The sequence below is a fragment of the Leucopleurus acutus genome (assembly GCF_964270905.1).
Source record: "Leucopleurus acutus genome assembly, chromosome: 4".
NCBI lineage: Eukaryota > Metazoa > Chordata > Mammalia > Artiodactyla > Delphinidae > Leucopleurus > Leucopleurus acutus.
The window spans coordinates 114,191,002-114,213,480 of record NC_139146.1 but is presented as its reverse complement, the minus strand read 5'-3'; positions in this window follow the sequence as shown (position 1 = coordinate 114,213,480).

The following is a 22,479-nucleotide window of genomic DNA, read 5'->3' as shown; positions in this document are numbered from 1 at the left end:
AATAGAAGCTGGAAGATGAGACTTTGCAAACGCCTATGGGAATGTAATGGCTTGATGGAAGGAAAGGAGTCAGCAAAGTCTTCTTGCTCTCACAAAACTTTAGTTTATGAAGACCCAGAAAACATGGCAAGCTTAAAGTCCAGGCAGCATGAAAAAAAGAGACTAGACAGACAAAATTACAGGCAAGGCAAAGGCAAAAAGTCTCAATTTTTATTCAAACATTTGTTCATTTCTGCAACATTTACTGTGCATCTCTATGAGCCAGACATTGTTGCTAGGTCTCAAAATATATATGATAGCCCTAAAATTCCAGACTGTTCTAAGTAATCTCATGCAATCCTTTATTGATTTTTTCTTTCCTCACATTTCCATATTAAGGATTAATACTTATTAAAGTTTTTCCCTCCTTGTGTAAATATAATTATCATTAAAATATGACTATAATAAAAGTAGTATTTGATAGTTTAATAATACTTTTATAAACATTTGTTAATCCTCCCAGCAATCTTGTGAGGTTGGCAAGATAAGTATTGTTATCGTATTTTATATGTGAAGAGTGAAATTACCAAATACAGTGTCTTGAATGCAGTAATTACTCAATAAATATTTATTTGAATCAATTCTACAGACAGCTTGTTGCAAAAATCTCCCCAAAGAACCAGGTTAAAAATTTATATAACCATCTTATAAAATTTTATATAAGCATCTCCCATCATCCAAAAAAAAAAAAAGACTCCTTAAACTTAGAAAGTAAAAATCAGGTGAGATGGTATCTACTTTTTGTCGAACCAAAACATTACATTCTCTCTCTTCTCCTCACCATCACTAAATACCCCCTAACCATACGTGTCCCAACTCCAATTTAGATATTACGCCCAAATAATGTCCCTTCCAGGTCTCAGAAACCTATCTCTATGAAATAAAATCTATCTTCTATGTTATTCTCCCATTGCCTTTAGCTTTCATTGTTTCCTCTTCATAGAGAAAATTTATTCACTGGAGGTCTGCAATACTAGTTACTTCCAATAAATGTCACAGTATTCTCTTCCATTAAAAAAATTCTTTTAATCCCACAATGATACTTTCTGAAAGACATTAATTTGCTAAAATTGTCCAAGGGCTTCATATTAAGATAAATACCTGAAGTCAACCCTGTGTTAAAGGGCTCATATTATATTTCCAAAGCAGGTTTAAAAAATAATTACGTCTATGTGATAGCTTCAACCAATTGACAAAGGCTTCCTGAAACACTGGGTTAAGAAGAGTTTAGTGAGAAAAAGTGCCGTGAGTGATTGTCAATGACTGTCAAAGACACAGGGGAGGAAGGGGTAAAACATGTGCTGAGTATTTCACTGTCTTGTTCTAATGGCAACTTGAATCAGACTGCTGGGATCAGATTATGAGATTTCCGGAGTGAGTACTGTGATGTTCTGCTCTCTTAAAATAAGGTCAGGCCTAGGGATAAAGTACCCCTTTAAGTGAGGAATGTAACCTTTGGCTAAGAAATCTGGCATGTAGTGCTGAAGATGGTGGTTAATGCTTTAATTAAACACAGAAGTAGAAAACTGTTTTAGTCAATTCCTAATTGCATGTTTGCAAATACTTTTAACCTAAGTCTCAGTGTTTTCTGCACTAACCAGCTGACATTGATTGCAGAGGGAAGTGATAGGAAATTTAATTCAAATGAAAACTAAGCAATTGTTTTGAACTTGTAAAATAAATTCCTCTCTAGGGGGCCTATGGAGCTAATGGGAATGGGTGTTAGACATATAAATCCCCACACACATCAACGTAAACAGAGATAACTAAACAGGACTGGTTATGATAATAGAGAAAACTCTCTAGAGGGCTTCACACAAATGGACACATCCAAATGTTATTTTGTTCGTTAACTTTTCCTAGCATTGAACATCTCTGAAGCCTGTTTTATCTTAAAATGAATTGCTGTCCCAGACACTCGATCATTCCCTTCAGAGCCAGAGTTGCCTCCAATTTAGTGACTTACTCAAGGTCACTGAACATGAGGGGCAGAGTAGAGGATATTTCAAAGGCTTCTGAGTTCCAGACTGCTGCTTACCCACTGAACCTCACAGCGGAAAATGTAGAAAACCTGCAGATCTATTTATCTACATATTTTCTTTGGCTGAAATTGTGCATTTATAAATTGAAACCTTCACTCATGTCATGGTCCCTTCATTTCAAAGCAGTTAGAAAGAATTTAATTCAACCTTGGGCAATTTATGTTTTTAAATTATTCTGGAATTATATAACCTGACATAGAAGGACCTGTAGATTCCACAGTGCAAAATGCAGCAAGAAAATCATTTAAAACTGAGAACAACAATGAAAGATATCAGGTATTCTAACATGATTTGATGAAAGTTAGTCATTGAGTCATGAAAACTGTCCATATTGCCCTAATACTATTATTCCATCTAATATTTCAGATTGATTTGTTTTCCAGAATACTTGTTTTTACTTCCTGTGTCTCTTGCGTCAGAAATAGCATGTCTGCAACCAGTTAACCTGCAATAACCAGAGCCCAATCAGGAAAATAGAAGCTGCTGTAGATATCCCAAATGAAGACATTTAATTCAGAGTTACATGGGTTATGGAAGATCTGAAAGTCAAACAGAAGATGGTGAGACAAACCAAAGATCAGCAACAACAGAAAGTACCACCCCTAAAGCTGGAGGAACAAAAGAAAGAGGTGGTGTTTCCAGAACCCAGAAGCCAGGGCCATTCAGCAGGAGCTAGAAGGCTGTGAAGAGTTGCTCACAGAGAGCACTGTCCAGTAGAGGCTGGCAACTGGAGGAGGCCAGCCACATGTGGAAATGCCAAGGGAGACAAGGGCGGGGAGTGCTCTGACTTCCCGTTCTCACCCTCCACTCTTCTAGGAGAGATAGGCAAGACCATTTTCAATGGATACAGTATACAAATACATACAGTAGGATTATACTAAAAGTAGGAAAGAAAGTCTTACAAGGGGCAATCTCCAATTTCCCTTTCACAAAAGGCTTTTTTGAATGTGCCACACTGGTTCTTCTGGAGTAGAAATGATACCTTCTTGGCTTCTATACTGAATTATGTAGTGGCCTTTATAGGACTAGAAGTAAAGCTTCCAGATATGGATTCTTTTTACAAAGAAACATAATGAGCAGTCTGTGCTCTTCTTGTTCTGAGTTATGATTGTATGTATGAAATTTTACAAGTAAAAACAACACCCTAAACTACAATTGTAATCACTACCACTAAAGATTTACCATAAGGTCTCAGAAGGTCAGGTCCAGAAGGGATCTAGGAACTTATGTATTCTAACTTTTTATTTTAGATCAGGGGAAACTGAGATCTCATGAGAATATGACTTGCCTACGACTGGTCATTTCCATCTATCACATTCCCAGTTCCTAGTGTCTGTACTTTCAAAGTACTGGGCTATTATTTTATTTTTTTTTAGATAAATGTATGTATTTTTTTCCTTCTTTAAATTGATGTATAGTTGATTTAAAATGTGTTAGTTTCAGGTGTACAGCACAGTGCTTCAGTTCAGTATAATATATATATATTATATAATATAATATATATATATATAAAATAATATATATATAATATTATTTTTCAAATTCTTTTCCCTTACAGGTTATTACAAAATATTGAGTATAGTTCCCTGTTCTATATAGTAGGTCTTTGTTGGTTATTTTATATAGAGGAGTGTGTATATGTTCATCTCGAACTCCTAATTTATCCCTCCCTCCTTCCTCTTTGGTAAACATGTTTCTTTTCTATGTTTGTGGGTCTATTTCTATTTTGTAAATAAGTCCATTTGTATTTCTTTTTTTTAGATTCCACATATAAGTGATATCATATGATATTTGTTTTTCTCTGTCTGGCATTACTTCACTTAGTATGGTAATCTCTAGGTCCAGCCATGTTGCGGCAAACGGCATTATTTCATTCTTTTATATGGCTGAGTATTATTCCATTGCATATATACCATATCTCCTTTATCCATTCATCTGTCAATGGACATTTAGGTTGCTTCCACATCATGCTTAATGGTGAAAAGCTGAAAGCATTTCCTCTAAGATCATGAACATGACAAAGATGCCCAGTCTCACCACTTTGATTCAATGTAGTTGTGGATGTCCTAGCCACAGCAATCAGAGAAGAAAAAGAGTAAAAGGAATCCAAATTGGAAAAGAAGTAAAACTGTCACTGTTTGCAGATGACATGATGCATCATAGAAAATTCTAAAAACACTACCAGAAAGCTACTAGAGCTCATCAATGAATTTGGTAAAGTTGCAAGATACAAAATTAATGCACAGAAATCTATTGCATTTCTATACATTAACAATGAAAGATCAGAAAGAGAAATTAAGAAAACAATCCCATTTACCATCACATCAAAAAGAATAAAATACCTAGGAATAAACCTACCTAAAGAGGCAAAAGACCTGTACTCAGAAAACTATAAGACACTGATGAAAGCAACTGAAGATGATACAAACAGATGGAAAGATATACCATGTTCTTGGATTGGAAGAATCAATAATGTTAAAATGACTATAATACCCAAGGCAATCTACAGATTCAATGCAATCCCTATCAAACTACCAATGGAATTTTTCACAGAACTAGAACAAAATATTTTACAATTTGTATGGAAGCACGAAAGACCCTGAATAGCCAAAGCAATTTGAGAAAGAAAAATGGAGCTGGAAGAATCAGGCTCCCTGACTTCACACTATACTACAAAGCTACAGTAATCAAAACAGTATGGACTATCATTTTACCCATCTAATAGGGTGACTTTATAATTTATGAAAATTTTCAACGTTCTATTGAACTTTTTGATTGAAGATAGCACTTGGGCAAGTCAATAAACAATGAGAATAAATATTCATCAGTGCATTATCCATTGTCTGTATGAGCAAATGGTAAATACTGCCAGCTCTTGAGAATGACTACTTGATTTCAAACTCTGATTCATGATGTCAAATGTGGACAAAGATGGATAGTTGGCAGCTGCCTAGCTTCTTCAGACCTCATTTTCTTTTTTTGTAAAATTAGGACAACCACAGCACCTACTTCATGGGGTTGTTACAAGAAATGAATGAACAGAAATGCATGGAAAGGACTTAAACTTATCAACTGTGCATAATATGTTCTGTTATTAATGCTAGTTGTTAGTATTGGGTACTTTGGATTCTGAGTATACTGGATATTTACATCTTCCAAAACAAACCTGGAAAACATTGCCCTAATCCTAAGCAGTTGGAGACACTAAATTTTGCATCTACTAAAACTTATAGTTTACTACAGGACAGAAAGGAATTTATATTTGAGAAATGGTTAAATTGAGTTACAAGACAAGAGTCAGATGATATAAGAAGATTTGTCCTTTATCAATAAAGAGTTCATAAGAAGTTTAAAATGAGTTGCAAAAGCACAATCTTAAAGCAGGAATGCACAAAATAGCAAGCAAATAAGTTTTTTAAGGCGTATAGCCAAAAACCCAAAGCCTATCTAGACCAGAAGCTTGTAAGTCACTCCTTTATGGAAGATTTTGGAGTAATTGAGGTGGTTGGATTTGCTTGGATGGGAAGATTTGGCCCCTTTCGAAGCTGAGATACTGCTGAGATCTATTTTTTTTTTTCACATTTTATGACAGAGTTTTGCTTGTTATCTTCAGCTTGGCAGAGTGTGGTCACAAAGATGCTTATATCTTCTAGGCTGCCTGTCCCTGAAGGATTCACAAAGAGGGAAACTATTGAAATTGTTTCCTCAATCTTGAGATTTTTTTTTTTTTACATTACTTTTGCTTTAGCAAAATGCATTTATTCAAGCACAGTCTCGTCTGCACTCTAGAAAATGTGACACCATTTTGCACTGAATTTTTTAAATGCAAAAAAAAAAAAAAACTGGGCAATTAACAGATATAACTTCTTGTGATTCTGTTCCAATAATCTTGGAGAATTGTTATACTGTAAACCCAGAAAATTAACATTGCCAGATAAACAGTCTGATTATATCTGGCATGATCAAGGTTTTGTGGTGAGAAAATGTAGTTTCCTAAGGCCTCTGACAGAAAGCTACTCTGAGACCTTTTCAAAGGTTTTCAGAAGTTATTACTAGAGATTAACTATGGCATGAACAAAAAGGAATGAGGTCTTGTTTATAGTCAGCCTGTGGCTCTGAGTTAGCAAGTTCTCTCTTAAATGATCAGTATTTGAGTTCTGGGTGTTAATGAGCGAAGGTTAGCCAGAGGGAATGTGGATGAGGGGAGGAAAAGACTCAATCATTCTCCACGTGGGGGGGGTGGGGGGGGCGGGAAATAAGCATTAACATAAAATCTCAATAACTTTTAGAAGTCAAATTATGTTTTAATCAACGCCTCCAGAATAAACTGAAGAAGTCCCACTGACGTTCTCAGCTGTAAGAGTAGAAGTCTGGTTTCACATTTGCATGATTTTGAAGGTCAAATGCCTGCTATCCAAGTCTTACTGATCCATATGGACTAGAAATGCCACAATATGCAATCATCATGAGGCAGATTGTCTCCTGTAAATCTGTCCTTGCTGTAACACATTCAAAATGTACCGTATTGGCTAGATTATAAATCCTTTCAGGAAATTCATGCACATTTGTAGAAGCAGCTTCACATTGATGGATGATGGCATAGGTGTTCAGAGAACCCTTAAAATAATTTATCATATGTATAAATCTGGTTTTCCATGTGTCTGGATTTCCTATGATTCCTGTGACCAAGGTACACCTGTAACTCAAAATCCTATTCCAGAAATAAGTAAAGCCACCTTTAGTCTGCTCCCATGTTTTCTACAGATATAGCACCTGTGGATTTTGTATTATTCTGAATCATAACTTTATTTGCTAAATAGAAATTCCCTTAAATGGACATTTAAACTTTGAGAATGTATTCATCAAAGGATTCTTCTCTATATTTGTTTATTTTCATTAAATAATCAATGTCTCTGGTATGTTTAAAATATTATTTATTTTATAATTATTTAAATACACACAACATTTTTAGAAACACAACCCTTGTATAAAAAAAGACAAATGATTTGACGGTGATTCCAAAAGATTCCACTGTGTTGTGGAAGTTTAATAATTTTTATATACCTATTTTTATGGATCTTCTAGTATGCACTACATATTATTGAATTCAACAGCTTCCACTGTACTCCAAGCAACTTTCTTCACTTTATTTACAGAAAATAAAATATCTTTCCTTCTCTCTTAGAGATCATGTACCCCTACTAGCATTTGTGAAAGTAACATTTTCCATACTTGTAAATAGATATATTAGAGCCATTCCATGAATACTCAGGAAGTACTTTCCAAAAAAAAAAAATTGGTGAGTTCTAGTTTCAATTGCTTGAAAACATTATATATCATCAGAATTAGAAGGCTTTGCTTTTAAATAAATACTCTTATTTACCAAATAGAAACTGAAGTCCAAATTGAAGCATCCAAATACAATCAAATGGTGAGTTTGTGACTGCCTTATAGCTAAGACTAGAACTTGAGTTAGCTCTCAAATTAGTCTGTATGTGTTTTCTACCATGTTGCAATGCCTCTCAATCTAAAAAAGTAATATTTTATAACAAAAATCAGATGCATTTTTATATACTAACAATGAACTACCTGCAAAAGAAGTAGAGGAAGCAATCTCATTTATAATACATCAAAAGCAACAGAGTACTTAGGAATAAATTTAACCAAGGAAGTGAAAGATCTAGTCACCAAAAACTATAAGACATTGATAAAATAAACTGAAAAAGACACAAATATATGGGAAAATAGTCCATGTTCACAAATCAGAAGAGTTAATGCTATTAAAATGTCACTACTACCCCAAATCATGTACAGGTTCAATGCTATCCCAAACAAAATTCCAGGGGCATTTTTCACAGATATAGAAAAAACTATCCTAAAAATTCATACGGAACCAAGAAAGACCCCAAACAGCCAAAACAATCTTAAAAAACAAAGCTGGAGGCATCATGCTTCCTAACTTCAAACAATATTACGAAACTATAGGGATCAAGACAGTATGGTAATGGCATAAAAACAGACACACAGAGCAATGGAACAGAATTGAGAGCGCAGAAATAAGCCCCCACATATATGATCAACTAACATTTGACAAGGAAGCCAAGAATATTCAATGGAAAAAGAGTAGTCTCTTCAATAAATGGTGTTGGGAAAATTGGATATCTACATGCAAAAGGATAAAACTGGTCCCTATCTTATACCATTCACGAAAAATAACTCTAAATGGATTAAAGACTTAAATATAAGACTTGAGATCATAAAATTTCTAGGAGAAAGCATAGGGGAAAAGCTCCTTAACATTGGTCTTGGCAATAAGTTTTTTTAATATGACACCAAAAGTATAAGCAACAAAAGCAAAATTCAACAAGTGGGACTACATCAATCTAAAAATCTTCTGAACAACAAAAGAAACCATCAAGAAAATGAAAAAGCAACCTACAGAATGGGTGAAAATACTTCCAAATCAGATATAGAATAAGGGGTTAATATTCAACGTATACATGGAACTCATACAAATGAATAGCAAAAGAACAAACAATCTGATTTAAAAATGGGCAGGGGACTTAAATAGACATTTTTCCAAAGACAACATACAAATGGCCAATAGGTATATGAAAAGGTGTTCAACATCACTAATCATCAGGAAGTTGCAAATCAAAACCACAATGAGATATCATCTCACACTTGTTAAAATGGCTATTATCCAAAAGACAAGAGATAACATAAGTTCTGGTGAGGATGTGGAGAAAAGGGAACCCTCATGTACGGTTGGTGGGAATGTAAACCAGTGCACCTACTATGGAAAACAGTATAAATGTTCCTCAAGAAATTATAAATAGAACTACCATATGATCCAGCAATGCCACTTCTAGGTCTATAGCTAAAGGAGATGAAATCGCTGTCTCAAAGAGATATCTGCACTACCATTTTCACTGCAGCACTATTCATAATAGCCAAGATATGAATAAAACCTAAGTGTCTGTTAATAGATGAATGGACAAAGAAATTGTGATATATATATATATATATATATATACACATATGTATGTGTGTGTGTATACACACACACACACACACACCTACTGAATATATACAGTGAAATATTATTCAGCCAGGAGAAAGAAGGAAATCCTGCCATTTACAAGATGGATGGACCTTGAGGGCTCTATACTAAGTAAAGTGAGTCAGACAGAGAAAGATACATACTGTATGATCTCACTTATATGTGGAATCTAAAAACATTGAACTCATAGAAACAGAGACTAGAATGGTGGTTGCCAGGGGCTGAGGGGTGGGAGAAATAGGGAGATGTTGGTCAAAGGGTACAGACTTTCAGTTATAAGATGAATAAGTTCTAGGGATCTAATGTATAGCATGGTGACTATTGTTAACAATACTCTACTATATACTTGAAAGTTGTTATGAGGGTAGAGGTTTAAGGTTTTCACCTTAACAACAACAACAGCAGCATCAAAATGGCAATTATGTAAGGTGAGGGATGTGTTAACTAACCTTATTGAGGTAAAGCATTTCTAAATATATGTGTATCAAATCATCACATCATACACCCTAAGCTTACAAAACGTTATATGTCAGTTATCTCTCAATAAAGCTGGAAAAAGAAAAGAGTTAATGAGAAGCTGAATAGATATTTCACAAGTTGGTTTTTGTTTGTTTGTTTTGTCCAACTGATGTCTTGTTTTGCACTCTAATTGGTTTACTTATGGCACTTCCCAGAAAGTAAGATATCATTCATTCATTTATTCAATCATTCCACAAACATATCCTGAGAACTGGTTGTATAACAGGCATTCTAGTGGGTGATACTTCAGAATTTACAATCTAGTAATATAACCCAGTGTACAGCAACACAAGAACAGATGAACAAAGGGCTTCCTAATACAATCCTTGTATTTGTTTCTCCAAGTAGCCTTAAAATAAGATGTAAATTCTGGAGCCACACTCCCTGGTTTTGATCTCAGCTGCTTGCTCTTAGGAAAATTACTAACTGTCTCTGCCTCAGTTTCCTAATATGTAAGATTATAATACTTTCCTTATAGATTTGTTTGATAATTAATTAACTGGGTTAATAAATTGACATAACGTGAAGATCTTAGAATCACACCTAATGTATAAGAAGTGTTCAATAAACATTAGATAGAACTATTATTATTATTATTATTACTTTTATTACCATCAATAATAAAAATTCTCTCCGCAGATAGCCTCCAGGACAACTATGGTCTGAACTCCATTTCATATTCTTTTAATCTCTTCCAATTCCCCTACCTCCCCTTTAATTCCCACAGAGTATCTCAATTTAAGGTTCATTTTAATGGCTATTTCTGCAAAGAGAACATTTAGCAGTTTGGTGATGAAATCAGGGCAGCTTGAGATGTCGCACTCTAACTAGTTACACTGCACAAAGCCTAACAGTTTGCTTTCTGTTTTTAAAGAAGCGTTTCGTTTAGCCATCCTTGTGGCGGCACATGTAATTGAAAAGAGGCATATGGAGACCAGCATGGAAGCCTAACAAACACTTCAGAGTGCCTTAAAAACTATGCTAATCAGTTTGAGAAACCATGTTTTAGTCTTAAAAAAAAAAACAAAACCTCAAAACTCCTCAAACCTAAGGTGACTTTTAAAGAAATGTTATCATCTCATTGATATTACCTAACACTAGTTTATTTCCTCTGCCCTGGCAGATATTGGAAATCCAATTAAATCATATAAAAAAGAAGAAATGAGAACACCCGTGACCTGCAGTTTAGTGGAGCAGAAATGAACTCCTAAGGGAGGTAAACCAGGACACGGTCAGAGTGTAGACTGCCTCTGTTGCAGGACAGGGAGAAGCCACACTGGCTCACAACGCTCCTCCCCCTGCAAGAAGGCACTGAGCATTACCTGAAAACAAGAAAGACATCAGATGAACAGACCTTTATAACAGAATGTACATCTGCCAAGACAAAAATACACGACAAGCTTCTGGTGCTGGCACGCTGACAGTATGAGCAAGCTGTCTTAGTAGTGATTTTGCAAATCATTTGAGTTTAAATTCTATATAGGCCGTAGGGCCCCTGGAGCATCACTTTCTATATTTGGCTTCCTCATTTAGCTGTGTTTGGAATAAATAGGCTATGGGTAAAAATCATGCCCTTTAAGAGTTTTGCATACACAGACTAGTTTTGCATATATATTAATATGTGAACGGAGTGATTGATGTTAGCCTATGCACACGCGCGCGCACACACACATACACAGAAGCTTTCTAAATGTATTTTTAAGTTGTTTTCCTGTGTGACTTTTTCTCTCTCTTTTTTTAAGTTCAGCTCTCTGGCATTTAGTAACCCACAAGCTGCTGTTTCTTTTTCCAAATAAGTTCAGCTTGATGGAGAGGCCAAGAAAAATGAGCCCAACTGATGATTGCAATCTCGAAAGAAAATATGCTTTTTATCAGAGACCACATGTTGCCAATGCCAATTAAAGTAAAACTGGGAGATTTTCTCTGATACCAACCTGGAGAGCAGTAATGGTGAGCCAAGTATAAAAAAAGAAAAAAAAGTAAGCTTCAGGTGGAATTGTCAGGATGTCCATTGAGACGAAATGCAAAAATTTAAGGTGGAAAGTGTTACGTGCCTTGTAGATTTAGCAATTTGTTTACCAGCTAGATAAGAAGTTGTACAAAAGCAATGTCATGGACTTTGATTTAAGCTGATCTAGATGAAATCCTGGTTCTGCCACTGACTGCCGGAATCTCCTTCACATCTCTGAGCCTCAGTCTCCTCATTTATAAATCAGGAATCACAAAATTCTGTTTGGATTTTTAAAAAGTGATAATGTGGATTAAAGCATCAGTTTCACAATATTTGCTTGATAAATGTTGAAAGAGAGAGAAATTAATTGATTCATTTGTAGACAAGTGCTTCAATAAGGAGATCATGTTCCTTTTCTAAAGTGTTATGGGCAACCATTTAGACACATTCATCTTGTAAACATATTAAGTATTATGTGCATTACTTCAGTTCCTTTCAAAGGTTGACAAGGAGTATTGTAATGATGTGATTATGGAAAAGTTTTATTTTTGACATCAATTAATGACATACCCATGAGGTCATATGATCACACTCCATCAAAAAAGAATCACTTTTTCTACTAGCTTGGGAGGTGCAAGATGTCAAGGTTAAAAGGTTCACTTTGGGGTTTCTCTGACTTAGCTTCCATCATCCCTAAAGTGTTTATGCCAACTTTAAAAGATTATGGTAAGGGTCAAATGAGAGGAACCATGCAAAAATTGCTTATACCCAGAATATAGTAAAGGTGAGCTCCTTTCTCCTTTTCCTTCTGGTGAGTTGAGTACCTTTTACATTCTTAAGAACTAGTAGGAATTTGTTGACTAAATGGGCTGGGTCTGAAAAATAGGTACAAGAGCTGAAATTCTCAGATGTAGATCTTGAAACATTTTTGTGCTTACCAAAATGTTGAACTTGAGAGATTTCTTAGAAGTTGGTGAAAATAATTATTTAAAAAGTTACACTATGTAGGATGTAATAATTACGATCTGAAAACCAGGTACTGAATATATACTTTTTCATAATAAACATGTTTTTTATGTAGAACTACCACTTTTCACTTTTAAACCTTTTCAAAATTTATAATGAATAGAAGACACTTGTAGTGTGCTTTACTTACTCATCATTTATTTGAATATTTAATTCCACTAATCCTAAGATTCTGGAAATTATTTCTTTTTAGAAAGATTCACTGTGCATATTTGTGGGAAAAGACCAAAAATCTCTTACTTAAATAAAATGATTTAAGGAAATAAAAACTTCCTTAAATCTCTTACTTAAATAAAATTTATTGATTTAAAAATAAAATAATATAAGGAAAATTATATTATTTAAAGTCAATTAAGGAGTTTGGAGTTTCAAGAAGCAGATAATCAGGTCATAAATGTATATCTTGACAAAGCCTGAATGAGTGCTAAGGTCAATGAAGGAAATGAGTTTGTATTAATGTGTCATTTCAACTCCTCATATTTGGACTCAATCACAATAATCATGTGCATTTTGTTGACTTTCCTGGGTATTATGCTCTCCCACCTCTGAGAGTGAATATAGAGTTACAAGCTCGAAAAACTAAACGTAGTATAGCTGGGCTACAACTTTGTTTGAAAAGAACATCAGTTGAGAAGTTCTTCTATATTTTTCTATTATATAGATCCTTCACAGTGTTTTATTCCTCTTCCCACATAGCTCTAGTTTTCTGAAATTACATTAAGAGGTTCTCAGGAAAACAATATAAATTTCATTCATACTATTCATCTGAGTTAGTCATGAAAATAAACAGTTATTTTATTTCTATAAAAGTGGACTCAAGTTGAGTACACACAAAGACAAGATAATAATACCCACTTTTCAAGCAACCTGGATATTGCTGTTATCAGCTACCAAAGGACTGATCTGAACAGAATGTAATTTGTTTTCACAAGGGGCATATATATGTGGATCTATCAGCCCATTATTGTTTATCTTTACAGTTATCCTGTGTTGGTGGACTTTGCTAAAAATGATGGAAGCACACTGTTAATGTAATTATCTATTATAAAAAAATAAAAAGCAATGTAAATATTCAATAAGGTTAAAATAATTATGTAACAGTATATATAATATTAATATTCATGTGATTAATTTTTAAAAATTTGACTTATAGGCACTCATAAAAAAAATTCTTGGGTTTCACCTCCTACCTATTAAATCAGGGTTTTCAAGGAAAGAACTAGATAATCTGCATTTTTAATAAATAAATCAAGTAACTTTGGAGAATGTTGTACTAGAATGCAACCTTAATGTGAAAGCAGGACTGTTACTGTTTTGCTTGCTACTATAATGCCCTGTATATCACAGGCATTCAATGAATTTATGCTGAATGAATGAACTTATCATCCTCTATGGAAAAGTATGTTATTTTTAATAATGATTGTAGAAAGTATATAATAATACCAAAAGGTGCTCTTGATATAATATTTAATGAAAATAGAAAATAAAAAATTGCACTCATTCTAAGGCTACAAATATTTAAAAAGACATTTTAAATGAAAATAAAAACCTTAGCCATCACTTATATAATAAAAAGATAATACATAGAATTTCACCAGAATTAAAATTTTTGCTTTGCAAAAGACACTGTCAAGGGAATAAAAAGATAGGAGAGAAAATATTTATGAAGTTAATATCCAACAAAGAACTTTACCAATAATATGAAAAGAACTCTCAAAACTCAACTGTAAGAAAACAAACATAATTTTAAAATAGGAAAAAGATTTGAATAGATGTTTGACCAAAGAAGATATCTAGGTGGCAATAAGCATAAGAAAAAATTGTTTAACATCATTAGTCATTAGGAAGTGTAAATTAAAACCAGTATGAAATTCTACTACACATATGTTAAAATAGCTAAAAAAAGTTGACAATACCAAGTACTGATGAGGATTCAAATTAGAACACTCATTCATTTCTAGTGGAGACGCAAAATGTTAATGTCTCTTTAAAAACAGTTTTGCAGTTTCTTATAAAGTTAAACCTACACCTACCACATGGTTGAACAATTCCACATCTAGAAATGAAAACATATTCACACACAAAATAATCTGTACATTCATGTTTATAGCAATCTCTAAAAACTGGAAACAATGCAAAAGTACTAAAACTGGTGAATGGTAAACTGTGGTATAGCCATGCAATGGAATACTCAGCAATCCAAAAAAAAAAAAAAAGAAAAATGGATTATTGATCCATGCAACCACATGGATAAATCTTAAATGCATTATGCTAAGTGAAGGAAGCTAGGTACAAATTGCTACAACCTGTATGATTCTACTTATACGACATTCTGGAAAAGGAAAAACTATAGGGACAGAGAATAGATCAGTAATTTCTAGCCATAAGAATGAGGGGAGGAGTTGACTCCAAAAGGCTAACATAAGGGTACTTTTTTAGGGCAATGGAACTGTTCTGTATCTTGATTGTGGTGATGATTATGTAGACATATGCATTCATCAAAATTCAGAGCTATACAAAAAAATAATGAATTTTATCATATATATATACTAAAAAAAAATAAATTTGAAGAAATAGAAAAAACACCCAAATGAAATACAGTAGTCATTATATATGGTGGTGAATTTCTTTTTCTCCCCTTCACTTTCTAAATTTTTCTGTGATGTGGTTGAAATAGTTATTTAAATAATAATTAAATTATTTATACATAAAGTAAAAGATTGTATAATAACACTACGTTTGATTAGCAGAATCATGTGTCATTTGGTCTTCCTCATAAATTAACATTGCATTTGCTTTTGCAGAAATAAGAGTTACTCATTACTGGTTGCATACCAACTGATTGAAAAAAAGGGTCAACCAATTACTTATTTACTCTATATGACACCCATCTCTTTAACTGCTGTACTTAATAAAAATATAATCTTTCTCTATATGCTCCTTCTTTTTTTTTTTTTTTTTGCAGTACGCAGGCTTCTCATGTTGTGGCCTCTCCCGTTGCGGAGCACAGGCTCTGGATGCTCAGGCTCAGCGGCCATGGCTCACGGGCCTAGCCGCTCCGCGGCATGTAGGATCTTCCCGGACCGGGGCACGAACCCGTGTCCCCTGCATCGGCAGGCGGACTCTCAACCACTGCACCACCAGGGAAGCCCTATGGTCCTTCTTTGACTCAAGCTTTTTGCCTCTCCCTCTTGTTTGCTCCTCTCACATCCACACCCACCCATACACGTACATATATGTACACATTGCCACACACACTGAGACACACTTGTAACACATTGTGAAAAATTCCTGCACATTGTTCAAAATACAGCTTTGAAATTATCTTTCTTGGAATCCCTCTTTGATTCTTCTGCCCAACTTTCCCTCCATGGATTTGCCCCAAAGTCCCCTTCTCTCCCTGCCTGGCAGAGTTCACCTTGAACTTACAATATTGAACTAAAATGCTATTTTCAGGTGACTTCACTCACCAACTAGATTATAAGGTTCTTACAGCAGCTTGTCTAATATATTTTTATACCCCCAACAGTTAGACAAAAGCCTGGAACATGGTAGCTACTTGACACAAGATTCTTAGAACCATACATCTTGCTGGGCTCATTCACTGAGTGCCTCGTATGGGCAATATCCTGACAGCTCAGGGAAGGTATGTTGTCATAAACCCTTTAATAATGCTAATAACATGGCTGCTTTCTAAGATCTTGTTAGTTAACTTATTTTACTATTTTTTTCCAGAAAAACTGTTAAGAAACCAAATGAAGCAGGTTTAAAATTCATTCACTTTAAAAAGTTAAATACTACATAGTCTCTGTAAGAATCATATGATGTTACTTTCTAAGCAACATAATAAATCTTCTGGTCTCCCAAGGAGCACAAGATCGTAAACTCATAAAATCAAAATAGATGCAAGAAAGCTACCATCTCACCCCATTATTTTATTTGTAAATTAAATCTTATATACACTTTATCCAGCTATTTAATAGCAGAACCATAATCAACACTTAGAGTCACTGAAACATACAAGACATAGATTAGTAATTCCTTTTAAAAATAGAACAATGAGGAAAAATAAGAATGTATCAGTGTACAACATGAGTTACTTATAAAAACCATATGATCATCTCAATAGATGCAGAAAAAGCTTTTGACAAAATTCAACACCCATTTATGATAAAAACCCTCCAGAAAGTAGGCATAGAGGGAACTTACCTCAATATAATAAAGGCTATATATGACAAACCCACAGAAAACATCATCCTCAATGGTGAAAAACTGAAACCATTTCCGTTAAGAGCAGGAACAAGACAAGGTTGTCCACTCTCACCACTATTATTGAACATAGTTTTGGAAGTTTTAGCCACAGCAATCAGAGAAGAAAAAGAAATAAAAGGAATCAAAATTGGAAAAGAAGAAGTAAAGCTGTCACTGTTTGCAGATGACATGATACTATACGCAGAACATCCTAAAGGCACTACCAGAAAACTAATAGAGCTGACCAATGAATTTGGTAAAGTAGCAGGATACAAAATTAATGCACAGAAATCTCTTGCATTCCTATACACTAATGGTGAAAAATCTGAAAGAGAAATTAAGTAAACACTCCCATTTACCATTGCAACAAAAAGAATAAAATACCTAGGAATAAACTTACCTAAGGGGAAAAAAGACCTGTATGCAGAAAACTATAAGGCACTGATGAAATAAATTAAAGATGATACAAACAGATGGAGAGATATACCATGTTCTTCGATTGGAAGAATCAATATTGTGAAAATGACTATAGTACCCAAAGCAATCTACAGATTCAATGCAATCCCTATCAAACTACCAATGGCATTTTTCACAGAACTAGAACAAAAAAGTTCACAATCTGTATGGAAACACAAAAGACCGCAAATAGCCAAAGCAACCTTGAGAAAGAAACATGGAGCTGGAGGAATCAGGCTCCTGGACTTCAGTCTATACTACAAAGCTACAGTAATCAAGACAGTATGGTACTGTCAAAAAAACAGAAATATAGATCAATAGAAAAGGATAGAAAGCCCAGAGATAAACCCACACACATATGGTCACCTTATTTTTGATAAAGGAGGCAAGAATATACAATGGAGAAAGGACAGCCCCTTCAATAAGTGGTGCCGGGAAAACTGGACAGCTACATGTAAAAGAATGAAATTAGAACACTCCTTAACACACAAAAATAAACTCAAAATGGATTAAAGACCTAAATGTAAGGCCAGACACTATAAAACTCTTAGAGGAAAACACAGGCAGAACAATGTATGACATAAATCACAGAAAGATCCTCTTTGACCCACCTCCTAGAGAAATAGAAATAAAAACAAAAATAAACAAATGGGACCTAATGAAACTTAAAAGCTTTTGCACAGCAAAGGAAAACATAAGCAAGACGAAAAGACAACCCTCAGAATGGCAGAAAATATTTGCAAATGAAGCAACTGACAAAGGACTAATCTCCAAAATTTACAAGCAGATCATGCAGCTCAATATCAAAAAAACAAACAAATCCAAAAATGGGCAGAAGACCTAAATAGACATTTCTCAAAAGAAGATATAAACATTGCCAACAAATACATGAAAGGATGCTCAACATCACTAATCATTAGAGAAATGAAAATCCAAACTACAATGACAATGAGGTATCACCTCACAGCTGTCAGAATGGCCATCATCAAAAAATCTACAAACAATAAATGGTGGAGAGGGTGTGGAGAAAAGGGAACCCTCTTGCACTGTTGATGGGAGTGTAAAATGATACAGCCAGTATGGAGAACACTATGGAGGTTCCTTAAAAAACTAAAAATAGAACTACCATACAATCCAGCAATCCCACTACTGGGCATATACCCTGAGAAAACCATACTTCAAAAAGAGTCATGTACCACAATATTCATAGCAGCTCTATTTACAATAGCCAGGTCATGGAAACAACCTAAGTGTCCATTGACAGATGAATGGATAAAGAAGATGTGGCACATATATACAATGGAATATTACTCAGCCATAAAAATAAACAAAATTGGGTTATTTGTTATGAGGTGGATGGACCTAGAATCTGTCATACAGAGTGAAGTAAGTCAGAAAGAGAAAAATAAATACCATATGTTAACACATATATATGGAATCAAAAAAAAAAAAAAGAAAAGAAATGGTTATGAAGAACCTAGGGGCAGGACAGGAATAAAGACGCAGACATAGAGAATGGACTTGAGGACAAGGGAAGGGGGAAGGGTAAGCTGGAATGAAGTGAGAGAGTGGCATGGACTTATATATACTGCCAAATGTAGAATAGATAGCTAGTGGGAAGCAGCCACATAGTACAGGGAGATCAGCTCGGTGCTTTGTGACCACCTAGAGGTGTGGGATAGGGAAGGTGGGAGGGAGACGTACGAGGGAGGAGATACGGGGATATATGTATATGTACAGCTGATTCACTTTGTTATAAAGCAGAAAATAACACACCATTGTAAACCAATTATACTCCAATAAAGATGTTAAAAAAATCAGCTACTTGTTTTTTTCTTAAAAAAAAGAAAAAAAATTAATATGTTTTTGATTTCTAATGCTTGTGTCCAACATGAAGGGCAGAATAACAATGTTGGGCTTCTGGATTTAACTTACTATTGATATTTTTGAAAGTACTGAAGGTGAGAAGTTTGAAGAAGGCAAATGTGATTCCTAAGATATAAATTCCACAGTGCAACGATTCTTTATCATAGCAACTAGGTCAAGCCTATTCAGAAAGACAAGGAAAAATCTAATACTTTACAAAAACCTGCCTCACGGTAGACAAAGAGAAGCTCGATTTGCTAGAATTATCAGTGTCTGAAATATCAAAAAGACAAAATCTTTGTATGTACATTGGAAAAAAAATGGCCAAGTTCTGTCTTTGAGTCTTGCTCTTCCATGCCACCAGTTGTCAACAAGGATGACTTACAAGCCTGTTAGCAGTGCATACTTTCAAAGACAGGTGGCTAAGGAACCGTAGCATGAACAAGCTCTACTCCCAGCTCATCTTATAGAAACATCCACTCAGTGTGACACTTGCATTTGACCCATATGCAAAGAGTTTCACCTGATACAGGGTGACCCCATTAAAAATAAATACCTGTCTCTTCCATCCCAAGCTTTCTTGGTTTAGCAACACAGCATCCATTAAAGGTATTACTGAGGGACTCAATCACTTTTCTAAAAGGGATAATGAATTGAAAAGTGCTGTGGGCACAGAAGTAGCATCTCCATGGTTAACAAGAGACGCATCAGGTTCAGTTCAAAAGAGGAGAAGTGACAAAGCCAGTCCCTATTGACCATGAATTACTTCTAACAAAAATAGCAACCATGCTTCTCAGAGAGACACTGAATCCAGCTGGGTTTTTAACCTCAGCCCCAGTGCATGTCTCCCAAGCCCCACTGCCCTTGGGTCTCATGACCATCAGAACTTCTGCAGAGATAATGAATGTCCAAGCTTAAGTGTTTCATATCCCTTTGATTAAAAAATCCAAACATGTTTTTCTGTCACTGCCTCTATGCAAGAAATACTCCTGTGGTTTTTTTTTTTCAGTATAAAAATTAGATTAAACAGCATGCTTTGCAAACAACCGATAGGAATGCTAATTAAAGGACAGACTTCACAGCCACATAAAAAGCAGCTCTGCACAAAAGTCTTCACATTCCATCTGAAATCTGGTGTTAGCAACTTGGTCAGACGGAGCTTGTGTGAACTCTGTTCACTAAAGATAGAACACCAGCAAACAGGCTTAGCAAAGAAAGATAAAATCACTAATATAAGCAATGATCTCCTTACATTTCTATATGATTGGTAATATTTGATTGGTATGGGTGAAAGCTAATGTCTTGATTACACACTCCAGCAAAGAAAGTGTTAGAGAAGCCTGGATTTGTTCTGAGAAAGGCAAAAATATAATGCTAAACTGTGATCTGACTGCTGAAATGTTAATATACTTTTTATCATTGCTCAGTGGAACAAAAGGCTTAATCAAGAGAATATCTTAATTTTTTTTTAACATCTTTATTGGGGTATAATTGCTTTACAATGGTGTGTTAGTTTCTGCTTTATAACAAAGTGAATCAGTTATACATATACATATGTTCCCATATCTCTTCCCTCTTGCGTCTCCCTCCCTCCCACGAGAATATCTTAATTTTAAAACCACAACACAATGGAAGCATAGATACAGCATAATCCTTACTTAAACTATTTTTTCTCTAATTTGGGCATCATTTATTCCTTCCCTAAACTGATATTGAGTATACCAAACCCTGTGCTTTGGATTAAGGATACAAAAGTGAGTAAATCATGGTCTCTAATCCCGAAACATGACACTCTAGGGAGGATGAATGATGCTTGAACAGTTGGTTACAGGGTAAGGTAATAAAGACAACAAGAGTTAAATGCACAGAATATTCTGAGTCTCTTAATCTAAGAAATGTGTGTTGGTGTGGCTACAGGGGAGGGAAGGGAACTGACCAGAGAAGAATTCCTGGTAAGGGCAAAGAGGAGGTAAAATATATTTCAGATGGACAGGGCATGAATTTCGGGCAGTGTGTGAGTGTTATAAGTAATTTATCATTCCTTGAATGTACAGAATCAAAAGGTGTTGCAGGAGCTGATGTTGGGATTATAGGCAGCAGCCAGATGAGGAAGACCCTGGCACACAAGGTGAAGAAACACAGTCTCTGTTCTTTAGGTCAGGAACTTATCAGAGATTCCAGTGGAGGGCTGGTGTGTGCAGTATGAGGAGTAGCCCCAGCTAAGTCTATCATGCTCTTCGCTTAGGAACCATATATTCATTCCTTCAACATATAACCGTTGAGTGCTCACTTGGTGTCAGGCAATGTTCTGGGCATTGGGGATATAACATTGAACAACATAGTTAAGGTCTTCCTTCTTGTACAGAGTGATTAATGGCGGACAACTGGAAAATTTTAAGTAAGATTTTAAAACTTTCTGTTATGTGGAGGATGGATTTGGTGGGGTCAAGGTTAGATGCAAGGAAACAAGTTAGGGGGCTCTTGAAGTAATCTGAGAAACTCTAGAGGGAGTCAAAGGATAGACAGTGGTAGTAAGAATAGACAGGGCCTAATTCTGGAAATATTTAGAAAGCACAATCAATAGGACATGATTATTGGAAGTAAGTTAGGGTAGAGTTGGGGGACGTGAGGGAAGGAAAAAGCTAAGAATGAATCCTAAATTTCTGGTGTAGATTACTGGGTAGATAAATAATTCATTAGGAGTAGTCTATCTTTATCCATGACCACTATAAAATGCATGGGAAAATATATATAGCATTACCTGCAGAATTACATGTAGTATTTACATTATATAGAGCAGTGATCCCCAACATTTTTGGCACCAGGGACCGGTTTCGTGGAAGACAATATTTCCACGGATGGGAGATATGTGGGGGGTGGTGCAGGCAGTAATGCAAGGGATGGGGGGGATGGGAGGGTTCAGGCGGTAATGCGAGCGATGGGGAGCGACGGGGAGCGGCAGATGAAGCTTAGCTCACTGACCTGCCGCTCACCTCCGGCTGTGCAGCCCGGTTCCTAACAGGTCATGGACCGCTACCGGGGACCGGGGATCCCTGATATAGAGGACTACAATAAGGATGGCATACAGCTGTTGATCCACAGTGTGGCTGGGAAAGATATTTAGTGATATATCAAAAGAATTTCAGAAACAGGACACTTCTCTTTTCTCTCATAAATAAAAATGTATTATCACATTAGCAGAGGGTTTAAACAAAGGATCTCAAAACTTCTGAAATTTTAAATTTATTTTAATCACCACTTCTCTG